Source organism: Pantherophis guttatus, chromosome 2 (assembly GCF_059756535.1).
Source record: "Pantherophis guttatus breed Tessera chromosome 2, ASM5975653v1, whole genome shotgun sequence".
Lineage (NCBI taxonomy): Eukaryota > Metazoa > Chordata > Lepidosauria > Squamata > Colubridae > Pantherophis > Pantherophis guttatus.
In genome coordinates this window covers 227787414-227802134 of record NC_142064.1, presented here as the reverse complement: position 1 = coordinate 227802134, position 14721 = coordinate 227787414, and positions in this window count along the sequence as shown.

Here is a 14721-nt window from a genome sequence, read left to right as displayed (position 1 = left end):
TAATTGCTCACTTAGATTAACTGCCCGTTAATATGGGAATAATAATGTAGCAAAATTTATTAGAGTAAAAGTCCTCAAGAGCAAATGCCTACACTTTACAGAAGTGGCTGTTAATATGGTCCATTCTGGACCAGAGGAAATTAAGACATTTTTCAGCACTTTAAGTTTGGTTGCTTGATTATACTCTATCCTTCAGATAGCCTATCTAATATGGTTTCCTCTACATTTATTCCAACAGAGGGTTTAACTGAGGTGGGTTTAACTAGGGAAGGATGCCTGAGTAAAGACCACTCTCTAGGACCTGGGACTCTCCAATCCTGACCTAGCCAATCTCAAGCTCAATCAAAATAGAGCTGGAAGGGACCTTGGAGGTCTTCTAGTCCAATCCCCTGTCCAAGCAGGAGATCCTATACCATTTAAGACAAACGTCTGTCCCATTTCTTTTTAAAAACCTCCAGGGATGAAGCACCCACAACTTCTCAATGCAAGCTGTTCCACTGGTTAATTAAGGAAGTTTCTCCTCAATTCCAGGTTGCCTCTCCTTGAGTAGTTTCCATCCCTTGTTTCTTGTCCTGCCCTCTGGTGCTTTGAAAAATAAGTTGACCCCCTTCCTCTCTGTGGCAGCCCCTCAAGTATTGGAATACTGCTATCATGTCACCGCTAATTCTTTTTTTTTTTCCTCTAGAAAAGCCAAATCTAAATCCTGCAACCATTGTTCGTATGTTTTAGTTTCCAGGCCTTTAATCATCTTAGTTGCTCTTCTTTGCACTTTTTCCAAAGTCTCAACTTCATTTTTTTATAATGTGGTGACCTAAACTGGATGTAGTATTCCAGGTATGGCAGGTATGGCCTTATTAAGGCTTTATAAAGTGGTATTTTATACCACATAGACCAGGCAATACTTTTTGTAACTGAAAAATGATCAGAAATATGTTAAAGATACTGTGGAGTATCATTCAGCCTATGATCCAAGTCTCTTCAATTCTCCTAAATGTATTTATGCCCCATCATCAACTAAATTGGTTCTTCCAAAACAATTTCCCAGGATACTTAATGAAAACCAACACTTTTGCTTAATTGTACAATCATTCCATACCACCATTCCAGTGTGACAGGTTCACGTTTCCTTGCTATTTCTTTTTCTAAAAGATGTATTTCTATCACCATATTCATTATAATTTTGATCACTAGGTAAGAAGTGGTGGTGGGAGGTTAGGAACCTAGTGCATATAATTTCCACTGCGATTAATGATAAATTATGCAGAAATGTCCCCCTTGTGTGCCTGCATCAGTATAAAAATAAAGCTTCCTTTTAAAGAAAGTGCTTGATTTACACTTTGGAGGCTGCATTTTCTTTTCTTGACTGCAGGTGACAATTTCCCCGATCTGCTTATTCAAATATCGTTGGCCATATTTTTTGTCATTGTTCAATATTTTTAGTGGCTGTTTTCATGTATTAGTTTGGAGCAGCTCTGAACCAGTGGTGAAATCCATTTTTTTTTACTACCGGTTCTGCAGGCAGGGCTTGGTGGACATGGTTTGGTGGGCATGGCAGGGGAGGGATCCTGCAAAATCTCCATTCCCACCCCACTCCAGGGGAAGGATACTGCAAAATCCCCATTCCCTCCCCATTCCTGTGGGAAGGATATTGCAAAATCTCCATTCCCATTCCACTCTGGGGTCAGCCAGAGGTGGTATTTGCCGGTTCTCTGAACTACTCAAAATTTCTGCTACCGGTTCTCCAGAACCTGTCAGAACCTGCTGGATTTCACCCCTGCTCTGAACCATGGGTTATGCATAACCAATGCAATACTATGAGTATTTGTATAAGACAGTGTGTGTATGTGTGTATGTATGCATGTATGTATGTGTGTGTGTGTGTGTTTGTGCATACAGTCACATAAGCACCCATTCAAAATGCTGGATTTCAGAATAGTTACAAAAACGAAAGGCTCTGGATTGAAAAGGGATCCAATCGTATTTGACCTGAATAACTTTCTTTTTTGGGGGGTGGGGGGAAAGTCAGTTGCACGTTTTGTTTATTGGTTTTATGATTATCTGCAATTCTAAAGTGTCACCCTGATTGACTTTGGATAGGTGATTTAACAATGCACAACTCTTAAGAAATCTGCGCAGGACAAAAAGATGGACCTATTGATAATTGAATCTATGTCTCATAAACTGTGAGCTGTGTGAATATGGGAATAGGACTTTTTAAAATAGATAAAATTGCCAAGTATAGTAATTGATTCTTTAAAAAGGAAATATTGAGGTTTCTTTCAATATGTTAGGGTTGCCATCCTTTGATGCTCCTATAATGTAAGAATGTTCAACAGACACACGAGAACTGAAAACATGTGAGTTAAATGCAACAGCCAACTCCAGATTGGAGCAAATATCTATGGAGATTCTCAGTCATCCAGGTCACGTTTGTCCCAAAGGTGCTTTTTCAAGAGGCAACTGGACTTTCTGGTTTTTCTTTGAAAATGTTTTGCTTCTCATCCAAGAGCTGAAGAAGCTTCTTGGATAAGAAATGAAACGTCTTCAAAGAAAAACCAGAAAGTCCAGTTGCCTCTTGAAAAAGCACGTCCAGACTGGAGCCCTTCCAGATGTATAGTGTCTATAGTGACTGGAGCCAGTCTATCCTGAAGACACCAAGTCAGGGAAAGCTAAAGGAAAGCAACATTTGTTGCTTCACATCATCTGGCTTCTAGCAGAGTTCTAGGCAATCCCATGATCTTTTCAATAGGAATTTGCTTCGGGCTCATTGAGCCTCCCTTGATCATGCAAACATGACAGAAGGGATACACGGAGAGCTATCGGCAGACAAAATCCAAAACCAAGTCAGCTCTGGGAACAGAGAGACTCTCTCTAAATTTTCTCCAAGGTGACCAGATAGGTGTGTCTGTGTCTGTGTCTGTGTGTATATGTTTGTATGTGTCTTTGTCTGCAATGTTAATGTACTGTCCTCAGTGGTTCAGTTTGGCCATCATGATTTTTTTAAATTTTTCTTTTAAAATGGGTACACCCCACCCCTCCCTTCTGACTAGGGTCTTTCCTGATTGTCTACTTTCAATGCATAGGATTAAACATTTTCCCATATGGGACTGAGTTGTTGAATGCAACCAGAAATGTAGTCAATAAGGAGATAAACTAAAGCCAAGCCAGCCCTGGTTTAGGCTCTTCCCCCTTCCCCAAAACCAAAAGTCAGTATCTTGACAGGAAAGGGCTGGTATATCAGGAAGTTCCATCAGACAATTAAAGTTTCAGATTCATGGATAGAAACTGCTCTACCAATAAGCTAAGCAGTGTTTTACAGTGGAAATGTATAGCTACTTTCCCCTTATTCAGTTGATAACAATAACTTGGCTGGTAACTCCCTGATCTGGCTGCAAGATTATCCATATATTTTGAAGCACATTTGTAAATAAAAATATATAGGTGCTCCTCGGGTCATGTTGTTTTTCTTGGCAACAATACATTATTGGTTTGACGGTATATGTTTTGCTTTATTCTGCTGTTCCCCCCGCTCCCCAATTTCCCAGATTAACCTACAGATCTGTGATTGCTATCCAATTACTAACTAGCTCAATATCTAGTTGACATGTTCACAGGGACTGGCAGTTTCACTATTGGGTCTAAATCAGTCAAGGGCACAAGGTCTCAAATGAGTGGGGAAAATCTAGACCAGAGATAGAAATGGTTCATTTGGTGCAGAAATCTCAGAGTGATTGGTTGATCTGTCTTTCTCCACTCAAGATTCTTGATTGCTTGACAAACTCCTTTTCCCTAAAGGAAACAATTGAAATGACCTCATTTATCCATTGGGGAAGTATATTCTAGCAAGGCAAGTGCTTGGTACCACTTCTTCCTGTTCCTAGGATAAGTAACCGGGTTCTAGATACAGGAAAGGAGAGGCAGTGATGTAAACTGCCTTTTAAAACTCTCCTTGGAATATTCAAGCAAGATTATGCGCTCTTAATATGACTGCTTACAGGGTGCTTAAACCCAAAGAAATTTACTTAGAATTAAGACTAGGTAATTCCATATGGGTGGCTCCTTGTAGTATTAATCAAAAGGCATTATGCATCCTTCTAGCTACTTCTCTTGAGTTTTCTATGGTTAAAAAAAGAAAAGCAAAAATGGTGGGGTTATAAATGGAAGATTTCAGAGGAAGGATCCATCATATTCTTGAAACGGCAAAACTGCACAAGAAAATTCGGATATGGAAGCCCACCTACTTCCCAGCAACTATGTTGAATCTATAACCACTTTATAAAAACCTTAATAAGACCACACCTGGAAAACTGTTTTGGTCACCACATTACAAAAAAGATGTCAAGACTTGGAAAAAGTGCGAAGAAGAGCAACTAAGGCAATTAAGGGCTTGGAGATTAAAACATACGAAGAATGCTTGCAGGAATTGGGTAAGGATAGTCTAGAGAAAAGAAGGACTAGGGGTGACATGATAGCAGTATTCCAGTATTTCAGGGGCTGTCACAAAGAAGAAGGGGGGGGGATTTATTTTCCAAAGCACCAGAACGCAAGACAAGAAACAATGGATGGAAACTAGTCAAGGAGAGAAGCAACCTGGAATTAAGGAGAAACTTCCTAAGTGAGAACAATTAACCAGTGGAACAGTTTGCCTTCAGAAGTGGTGGGTGGTTTATCACTGGAGGTTTTTAGGAAGAGACTGGACAGTCATTTGTCTGAAATGGAAGATGTCCAAGGTCCCTTCCAACTCTATTCTGATTGATTGAATCTGCATTTTCAGAGCAAATGAATATGGATACTATGGATACTATTCCACTCAAGGGAAGTGACCCATCTTTTGGAACTGCAGTTTCGGACAGCCTGAAAGATGGGGCTATTTTAGAGGTGAAATCTAAAATCTGTTACTACCAGTTATGTGGGCATGGCTTGGTGTGGGGGGTAATGTGACTGGGTGGGCGTGGCCATTTTTCTTTTTAACTTTTAAAACCATTTTTTCTACAACCTATTTGGCGAAGAGGTTGTAAAAAAATGCTTTCAAAAGCCTCTGCCGGTCAGGCAACTGAGCTTGGATCGTCAGAGGCATTTAAAAGAAAAAAAGGTTTTTTTTCTTTTAAAAGCCTTTGATGATCCCAGCTGAGCCGCACGATCATCAGAGGCTTTTTTTTTTTTTTTTTTACTTTTAAAAGCATTATTTGGCCGAAGAGGTTGTAGAAAAAATGCTTTTAAAAGTAAAAAAAAAAAAAGCCTCTGATGATTGTGCAGCTCAGCTGGGCATGGGGGAGAAGGGGCAGGGATTTTTGCTACCGGTTCTCCGAACCACCCTCCATCACTACCGGATCAGGTGATCTGGTCCGAACTGGGAGCATTTCACCCCTGGGCTATTTCATTAAGTTTTATGAAGACAGGATCAAGTAAGGGCCCAATTCCAGGTGCTTGCATTGCATAGACTTCAATCTCCAATAACCTTTAGCTTGGTAGACCTCAAAGAGCCTGCTGTGCTCATGAATAGTGCACATCAGGATATTTATTAAGTTTATGAATATTCAGAAATAAGGCCAGGAGAGCAAGGAAACCTCCTAGCTTTTCATTACAATATTTGACAACAGCAGAGGTTATACAGGGCTATTCGGTTCAAAGACATCCTATAAATATTTTATGTGGCTGAAGATTATTTGTGTTTGTTAGATTACAGGCTAGGTGATGAGAATCGCTAAAAAGGAATGTTTCCTCAGTGAGGTAGAAACGCTTGGTCTTTGCCGCAATGTTTCATTTTTATTTTGTTGGAAAATAACAGAACAAATATGCTGGTTCCCAGCCCATTAACCGCATTGAGATCGAAAAAGAGGAAACCGAAGAAAACTATTCATTATTCTGATTTCATTGTTATCCTGAATAGCAGGTTTTTATGGAAATCTCACTAGAATACAGGTGAAACTGAAGGGAAGAAGGAGAAGTGAAAGATGAAGATAAAGCTACTTAGTTGTGCAAAGATAATTAAACTCCATATGTTAGATCATTCAAGTCTAACCATATCAGAATTCTAGGGTTCTGTGTTAAACAGAAGGAAGAGTGTGCTTCTGGAGGAATTTTTAAAACAGTTTCTAACCTGATGTGATAACACTCAGTATGTATTTTATTTTTATTTCCTATATTAATAATTTGAATGCAAATCCTTTATTAACTAGTTCGTGCTTTTGATTATAAATATGCTCTTTTCCATTTTCTCTTCTGCCTTTGCAATACAGTAGTTTTATACTTAAGCACTTCAGGGTTTATGTAGCATCTTGAAATTAAAATTAATGAGCCTAAACTTTTAACAACAGGTGCATGCTATATTTAATATCTTGATCATTCTTGTTGAAAACCTTTTCTTATTCAGGTGAAAGTTTGGACAAATGGCTACCTTTCTCCTCCTGTGAGATGTATTCACAGGCCTTTGCAGCCAATATGACTATTTCAAATTTCTTAGTAAGTGACTAAATCTTGCTGAGCGTAGAACTAAATCCATATCGAAGTTCTAATCATGCAAATACTGTTAGGTAATCCGAGGTCATGGTGGAGCACCTTAATGTATCTAACAATTCTCTGGGAATGCATCCAAACATAGTATTAGAAGAAAATTTGTATGCCAACTTTACACTGAAATAGCCTCACCTGGGCTGGATCTACAATGAAACTCCTTTTGTATTTAATATACCACTATGGACGGTGGCATTTTTCCAAAGTGCTACTGCTCCATTCTAAACATATGAGTAAAGAGTAAACTGTAATATCCACTATGCTTAAACTGGAATTACAAAATAAAGTTCAAGAATGTAGTAAATAGAAATAATAAATAGAACAGTAGGAGGTTCTAGAAAGGTCATGTGATTTTGATGACCTAAAATATTGTAACTATAGGTTCCAAGTGCAATGATGTCTATTTATAAGTCCAATATTTGACTACAACTGTGTACAGCATAAGTTTAAAAGGGTATTTTAATTCATTACATGCTTGACTACACTCAGTACTTTGCTCCTTAGTAAAATGTCTTTAAAAAGTGAAGTGTTTCATAACTCTTCACTCTAGACAGCTAAGCAGTTAGTCTTTGTTAGTCCATGTGGGTGCTGGGTATCTTTTCTGCAAGCCATCCATAAGATGGAAGCCCAGCATCACCAAGTTCAAATACTGTATGTTTGATCTCTTCTTCCAAAGGCCAATCATAAATGTGGGTATCCACAGAGAGAAAACATATTAGCGCTTAGCAATAGCACTTAGACTTATATACCACTCCACGGTGCTTTACGGCACTCTATGAGTGGTTTATAAATGTCAGCATATTGCTCCTATTAATCTGGGTCCTCATTTTACTGACCTCAGAAGGATGGAAGGCTGAGTCAACCTTGAGCCAGTCAGGGTTGAACTTCTGGCTATGGGAAGAGTTAACCTGCAATACTGCATTCTAACCACTGTGCACCACGGCTTCCTATTGAAAGAAAAACAGTATTAGAATAACAGAAAGGAACATGTATCATGTGAATTGTGAATTAGGCAGATGTCAGAGTGCTGTGGTAAAAAGCTTGCAGAGATTCCCCCCAAAAAACATCTTTTAGACAGGCAGCAAAGAAGAACCTAAGATTTTCTGAAGGGCTTAGTCAAGTTCTGAGAAGGAATTTGGGACATTTAGAGCCCTGGTGGCATAGTAGTTAGAATGCAGTATTGCAGACTAACTCTTCCCATAACCATAATCCTGACTAGTTCAGGGTTGACTCAGCCTTCTATCCTTCCATGGTTGGTAAAATGAAGACCCAGATTGTTGGGGGCAATATGCTGACTCTGTAAACTGCTTAGAGAGGGCTGTACAGCACTATGGAGTGGTATATAAATAGAATAGAATAGAATAGAATAGAATAGAATAGAATAGAATAGAATAGAATAGAATAGAATAGAATAGAATAGAATAGGACTAACAGAGTTGGAAGGGACTTTGGAGATCTTCTAGTCCAAACCCCTGCTCAGGCAGGAAACCCTATACCATTTCAGACAAATGGTTGTCCAATCACTTCTTAAAAATGTCCCTTGTTTGAAAATTCACAACTTCTGGAGGCAAATTGTTCCACTGGTTAAAAGAGCCTTGGTGGCGCAGCAGACTAAAGCACTGTTAAGTAACACCAGCTGCCTGCAATTACTGCAAGTTCAGATCTCACCAGGCTCAAGGTTGACTCAGCTTTCCATCCTTTCGAGGTAGGTAAAATGAGGACCCAGTTTGTGGGGGCAATAAGATGACTTCGTATAAAAAAGAACACCGCTTGGGGGGGCGCGCGAAAGCCCTACTAAGCAGGTATATACAAAAGTATGAAGGCTACTGCGTAAGCTGCTCTGAGTCTCCGGAAAAGGGCGGCATATAAATCGAACCAATAAATAAATAAATTGTTCTAACTGTCAGGAAATTTCTTCTTAGTTCTGGATTGCTTTTCTCCTTGGTTAGTTTCCACCCATTGCTTCTTGTCCTGCTCTCAGGTGCTTTGGAAAATAGCTTGACTCCTTCTTTGTGGCAACCCTGAGATATCAGAACACTGCTATCATGTCTCCCCTAGTCCTTCTTTTCATTAATCAAATCAAAGTGCTATTTCTATTGCTATTCTCTCAAGAGCACTCAACCCTCAGCCTCATTGTCACATTGCCTCTGTGTGTGAAACTGTCTCAATTATGGAAGCACATAGCATCAGGCAGGTGTTAGAGAAGAATAGGTAAGTCACATCACATTTTCCCTTTTTCCTATTAAGCTGTGCTTTTGGTTTTTGTCACATGAAATTTAAATATTTGCTTTAAACATGTGCTTAAATATGCACTAAATGCAGGTGTAATTAATTTCTCCACTTAAGAAGAAACTGAATAGCCCCTTACACTGGACAGAAGATATAACATTGGAGGAAGAAAAATTAAATCTCTGCATTCAGGTTTTTTGTTTTTTTTTTCAGTCTAATTTACAGTCTAACCTACAACTAAGCACATAAGCGAACCAGCGTGCCTACCATCCCTGTCCTACAGTCCCCATTTATATGTAATAATTCTATGTGTTTATAGCTATGTTTTGCCTATTTATATCCTTTTATTTGTGCCAATTTTTTTTCACGTGTCAAATGTCTATGTCTATACTGTTACTTGTTTCCTTGTACTTGTTGACAAATAATAAACTAGGTAGAGAACGACATTGGGAAAGTTCCAAGAAACAAGCCATGGCCATAGATACAGTTCTGTATCTTAATGTGAAGGAAACTGGGAATAATAAATATCCAGACCATTGCAGGATATATTTATCAGTATGATTTCTTTTATTCATATATTTTTAAATCCCAAGGAAATATCAAAATGAGATGCTTCATGATGACATATTTCATAAGATGCGTATGAAAGTATGTTTATCCATGCTTGTTAATTGATAGAGGAACTATGTTTTCCTTTATTTATTTATTTATTTTATTGTTGTAAGCTTTCAGACAAAGAAAATATGTCCACACTCTGAGCAGAGCATTTCTTTATAGGTCGTTACATACTAATATGACTTTCGATATCCCCAGGTTTGTCTTTACAGCGAGCATCCAATAAAGGAAATGTGGCTGCAATTTGGCTGGGGATAAGAAATCCCACACTGAAGAATATCATAACCAGAGCCAGAGGCTGCAAAATTGCCACAAGAGATTTTATATTTTAAAAAATATCCAACCCAAGCCCAAAACCAAATCAATATAACATTGATTGCCTAAAATACTCAACTAAGGTTATATAGTCTTATTTGCCCATTATAGATACAAAAAGTTTCATATTCAGTTTGGCAATAGAATAGAATCAGACAGAATTGGCTATATTTTACCAGTATTCTGACTGTAACCTAAGGAATTTTTCTTGATTCTAAATGTGAGAAATATATATCCTTTTAAACATTATCCTAAAGTTCAAAATATATAGCTTTTACCATATTTCCTTCCATAACAATCTTATTTGGAAAATCACTATAGTTTTTATTTACTAGTTTGATGATAACTTTCCTAGGGCCACATAGTGGGTTCCCAGCAAATATGAAATTTGAGCCCCCAGTATTTTATCCAGTGACAGTCTCACAGTTATATTTTCTACATGAAATTGATCCAAGAGGGAAGGAGATTTATGTACTATTAATTATGCAATATGAGTATGCAATAATATGCATATTAAAATGGAAAGCTAACTCTTCCTTCCTGCTCCTCCCTCTATACCAGGTGTCAAACTCACATCATCACGTGATGTATCAGGACTTTTTCCCCCTTCGCTAAACCGGGTGTGGGTGTAGCCAGCGCATGACACATCCAGCCCGCGGGCCGGGAGTTTGATAGCCCTGCTCTATACTATGATTCCAGAAGTTTTATCTATGTAGCACTATCACCACTACAGCAAACTATTTAGTGATACTATCACTAGATTGTCTAGGAAATTTCTGTTTTTCTGCTGCCATTATTTTAGCGGTCCTTTCAGCTGTTCTATTTCCTCCATCTCCTTAGTAAACCAAAGAGCTGCTTGAGACTGGCAATGCTTGAGAAAGGCCTCACTGCAGCAATAGCATCCAATGATCTGCCCACCTTTATGGTCCACTGTTGACCAGAGAGAAAATAGAACTGCCACCAAATTTTCAGCAAATTCCGCAAGTGTCTCTGAAAATAATAGAATAGAATAGAATTCTTTATTGGCCAAGTGTGATTGGACACACAAGGAATTTGTCTTGGTGCATATGCTCTCAGTATACATAAAAGAAAAGATACATTCGTCAAGAATGCCTGGATCTAATAGGTAGTTGGCATGGACTACTGTAATCATGGAAATGTAGAGTGAATGTGACTTGCAGTTTGTTAAGGATGTGGTTTGACCATAGCAAAAAACTCACGTTGATGTCCTCCATGTTCAGATTACATTTGAATAAGAATAACCAAGAAGTGAGGCAAGCTTCCGAAACAATTTATTGAGCTTTCAACAATTCCCTTTATTGAACTGCTTGTTGATAGTATTTTTGTATAGTTAAACTGTAACAAAGGCCTTTAAAACAATTTAAATCTGATTCTGATTTTTAATGAATTATCAGTCAAATATAATTTAAATTTGCTAGGATGTCTTAAATAATTTGTTGCTGTTAATACATTGTTTTATGTCTTGCGGTCTTGCTGTTTGTTATAAATAAATGACACTTTTATGGCATATTATGAATAGAAAATACATTCAGATCAATCCAATTTTAAAATCAAGACACAACTGTAAAGGAGCCCTTTTCTGGTAGGTATCTGTCAAAAGCTTTCTGTTCAAAGATGTATCTTTATGGACATCCAGACTGGAACATTTCCCAAAAATTTTCTGCCATGATGGTTTCTTCTATCATCTTATTCTCTTGACTATGAAAGTCAAATTTCAGAAACATTGGAGCAACAGAAGGCAGATCCTGATCTAGCATGAGTTGAAAGACAAGTCTTGATATATCTCACAGCTGGGTTGATTACAGAACCCCAATTTACTCCAACTCAGGGGTGTCAAACTCGATTTCATTAAGGGCCACATCAGGGTTGGGCCTGACCTTGGGGGGGGGTTCGGGGTGTGTGGCCAGGGGGCGTGGCCAACTTGACATCACTCATATCGAGGGCAACTGTTGTTACCCGAGTGCTCTGCCAGCAGAAACAGATTCCTGAGCTCTGTTTTTGGTGGTGATGGCATCCTGCAACTCTCTGCCAGTGAAAATGAGCTCGGGAGGATTGCATGTGCGCCCTCCAAGCTCCATTTTTGCTGGCAAAGGGTTGCAGGAGGATGTTGTGGCCAAAATGGAGCCTGGGGGCTGTGCATGCCCCCCGAGCTCTGTTTTCAGTAGCAGAGAGGGGCAGGGGGCCGTCGCAGCAGAAAACAGAGCTTGTGGGGGATGCACATGGCTCTCACGAGCTCTGTTTTCGCTGGCAGAGGCACTGTAGGCTGGTCTTTTGCTGTTTCCAGGGTGGCCCTGTGGGCCAGATCTAAGCACTGCATGGGCTGAATCCGGCCCGTGGGCCTTGAGTTTGACACCCATAAACTATAGAACAGGGCATCTGCCTGCATGTCTGTATGTGTTTGTAAAGAAATCAGGATAACATTTGCAACCATTCAATTGAAGCCTTCTTAGCATGTGTACTTGACTCTGGCACGTTTACAAAAAAGCCGGAACTTCAATTACATAGTCATGACCATTATCTTGACTTGTTGACCCTCTTTTGCAGATGTCACTGTTCTAGAGAATGGAAAGGTGTGACACTCTTTACAAGCTATCACTTTCCAGAGGAGACTCTCTGGCAGATGGCAAGAATGTGTAAAGTTGCACTGTCAAAAGAGATATGATTGTATCCCAGAACAGGTCGAGATACGGCTTAAATTATTTTCTTCCTCCACTAACTAAAGTTCTAGTAGAACAATTGATATTGGGAGTATTCTTCTGAATGTCTTTGTGTTCTACAGCACAATTGTCATTTGTTCTGTAGATAGTGAGATTTCTAGAGTCACTTAGGCACATGTTCTTAAATTCCTTTGAATTAAACTATTGTTTATGGGACAAGCAGTTACCAAAACTAGTTTGTTGCTTTAGTTTCAGTGTAGTATTTGAGCGAAGGTTTTCCAGTTAAAAACATGGATAACTGAAGCTGAAATTGTTCTGCATAAACAAATAACAATTACATGGTGTACATTTGTATGTTTTTCAATGCTGATAAGACTTGAGCTTATTTATTTTTAAAAGTATTTTAATTTTTAAGTTATGGACTTGGCTTTACCATGTTGAAACAGTGAACGCACAGCCAACTGTCAAAGATGTTTAGCAGGGAATTGAACCTGAAGTTTTAAAATTTCCTCTTCTAATTATGGTTGTAGAAATCTAAAACATTATTGAAATAAGGAGTATCCTAGATTCCAAATGCTTGCTAACTCTTACAAATGGGCTAAATATTAAACAATGTTTTGATGTGGCCAATAAACAGAAACTATAACCCCTCCCCTCCAAAATTATCGGTATTTAAAACAGGGTAATGCAATTGATTTTAACTACTGAGAAAATGTGTAATCAGGCTTCATCAATTTTTTTTTTTGGCTACTGTAAACGATTTAGATTTGCTTAATTCTAAACATTTAGAGAATGTTTAGAGAATAGTAGAGAATAACTCTACTAACAGCAGTGGCTTTAAACTGAGCACTATTTTAAGAGCTTTTCTCAACTTCCTGCCATTTAATAACTGGCATTCCCTTTGTTCAACCATGGTCACATCAACGTGACACTTTTATTTGGCTTTGCATTTTAATGAACTTGTAATGTGTTCTTTATTTGTATAATTGCATAACTTGCACTAATTAATAGCCTCCCTCTTCCCTCCCCCTTCTTTGCAGCTCATGCCTATTCTTACAGATGGAATTGTTTAAAATAATGTTTACTTCGTTGCAATAGATCTACAAGGCTTTTTAAAAATTATCTTCCCACCCATCTGATTATATTTTTTGGAACACTACTGTTCCAGTACTGTTCAAAGCTAAAATTTAAAGCAGACTGTAAAGAACAAAGGGAAATTATGTGGCATCAAAACCAAGAATGTTGATTTAGTCTGAGAAATATTTCACTTACCACTTTCCTTTTCGTTTCAAATATATGACCCTATTATTGCTCTATCAATTTGAAGTTTTGACAGCTTGAAAATGTCTGGTGGTCCCAATGTAAAATGCAAGATTTGAAATCATTTAGAACATGTTTGCTAGTAGACTCACATGCTGTGCACATATTCTCTTTTGTTTGGCCATACCAGAGTGAATTGTAAGGGGCAGATGGCTACATTCCAGGGGGTGTAATCCATGCTAAAATTAAAATAACACTCTGCAGTCAGCCAAGAAATCTTAAATTTTGCTATTTTTAATATGCATTCTTCAACCTTCCAATTTTTAACATCCTCGCATAATTTATTTTTCAGCATTTATTAGGCTTCTATCATCTTAATCAGCAATTGCTAATCAGATTGTTTGGGGGGGTCAAGAAAAAAGAATTATGAGCTACTGAATATCCATTCTGCACTATAGAGGATTGATTCAACAACTCATCTGGTTTGGAGGTTACAGCAGGCAATTGCTCAGATATTTCAAAGTATAGAGGGTGAGAACATTGTTTCTGTATTTCTTCACAGAGACACTGTGGTTTTCAAGATTTATAGAATTTTAAAGTTTATCAAATTATTTCCAGCAGGCTTGCAGAATGCAACCCTATCTGAATTTCCGCATATTAGTCTTTGTTTACTCATGCTATTTGGAAGGGAGGGAGGAGCACAAGAATGCACGCGTCAACCCTTTTTATTAATCTTGAGCCTGAACACTTGTGCTAATAGGACCCCAGTTCACACCATATCACAGTTAGCCAAAAAAGAAAAAAGAAAAGAAAAAGAAAGAAAAAAGGGAAGAGAAAAATTTGTAAGGGAAAAAACACTTTTTAATGCTAGGCAGAAACAAGAAAACTTGAAGAAGTACCAAAAAAAAAAAAAAAAAGAGGAAAAAACAATCTGAAAATAGACAGAAAAAAATCCTATATTCGAGACAAAAAAAATCACAAAAATCTCTGAATCCCACTAGTATCTTGGCCCTTAGGAGCTGTGTGTGCTTGACATCTCTATGAGTTGGAAAACACCGACTTCCTTATGGTGTTCGGTTTTGTTCTAATCACTGCCCTGAAAGCTTTAGAT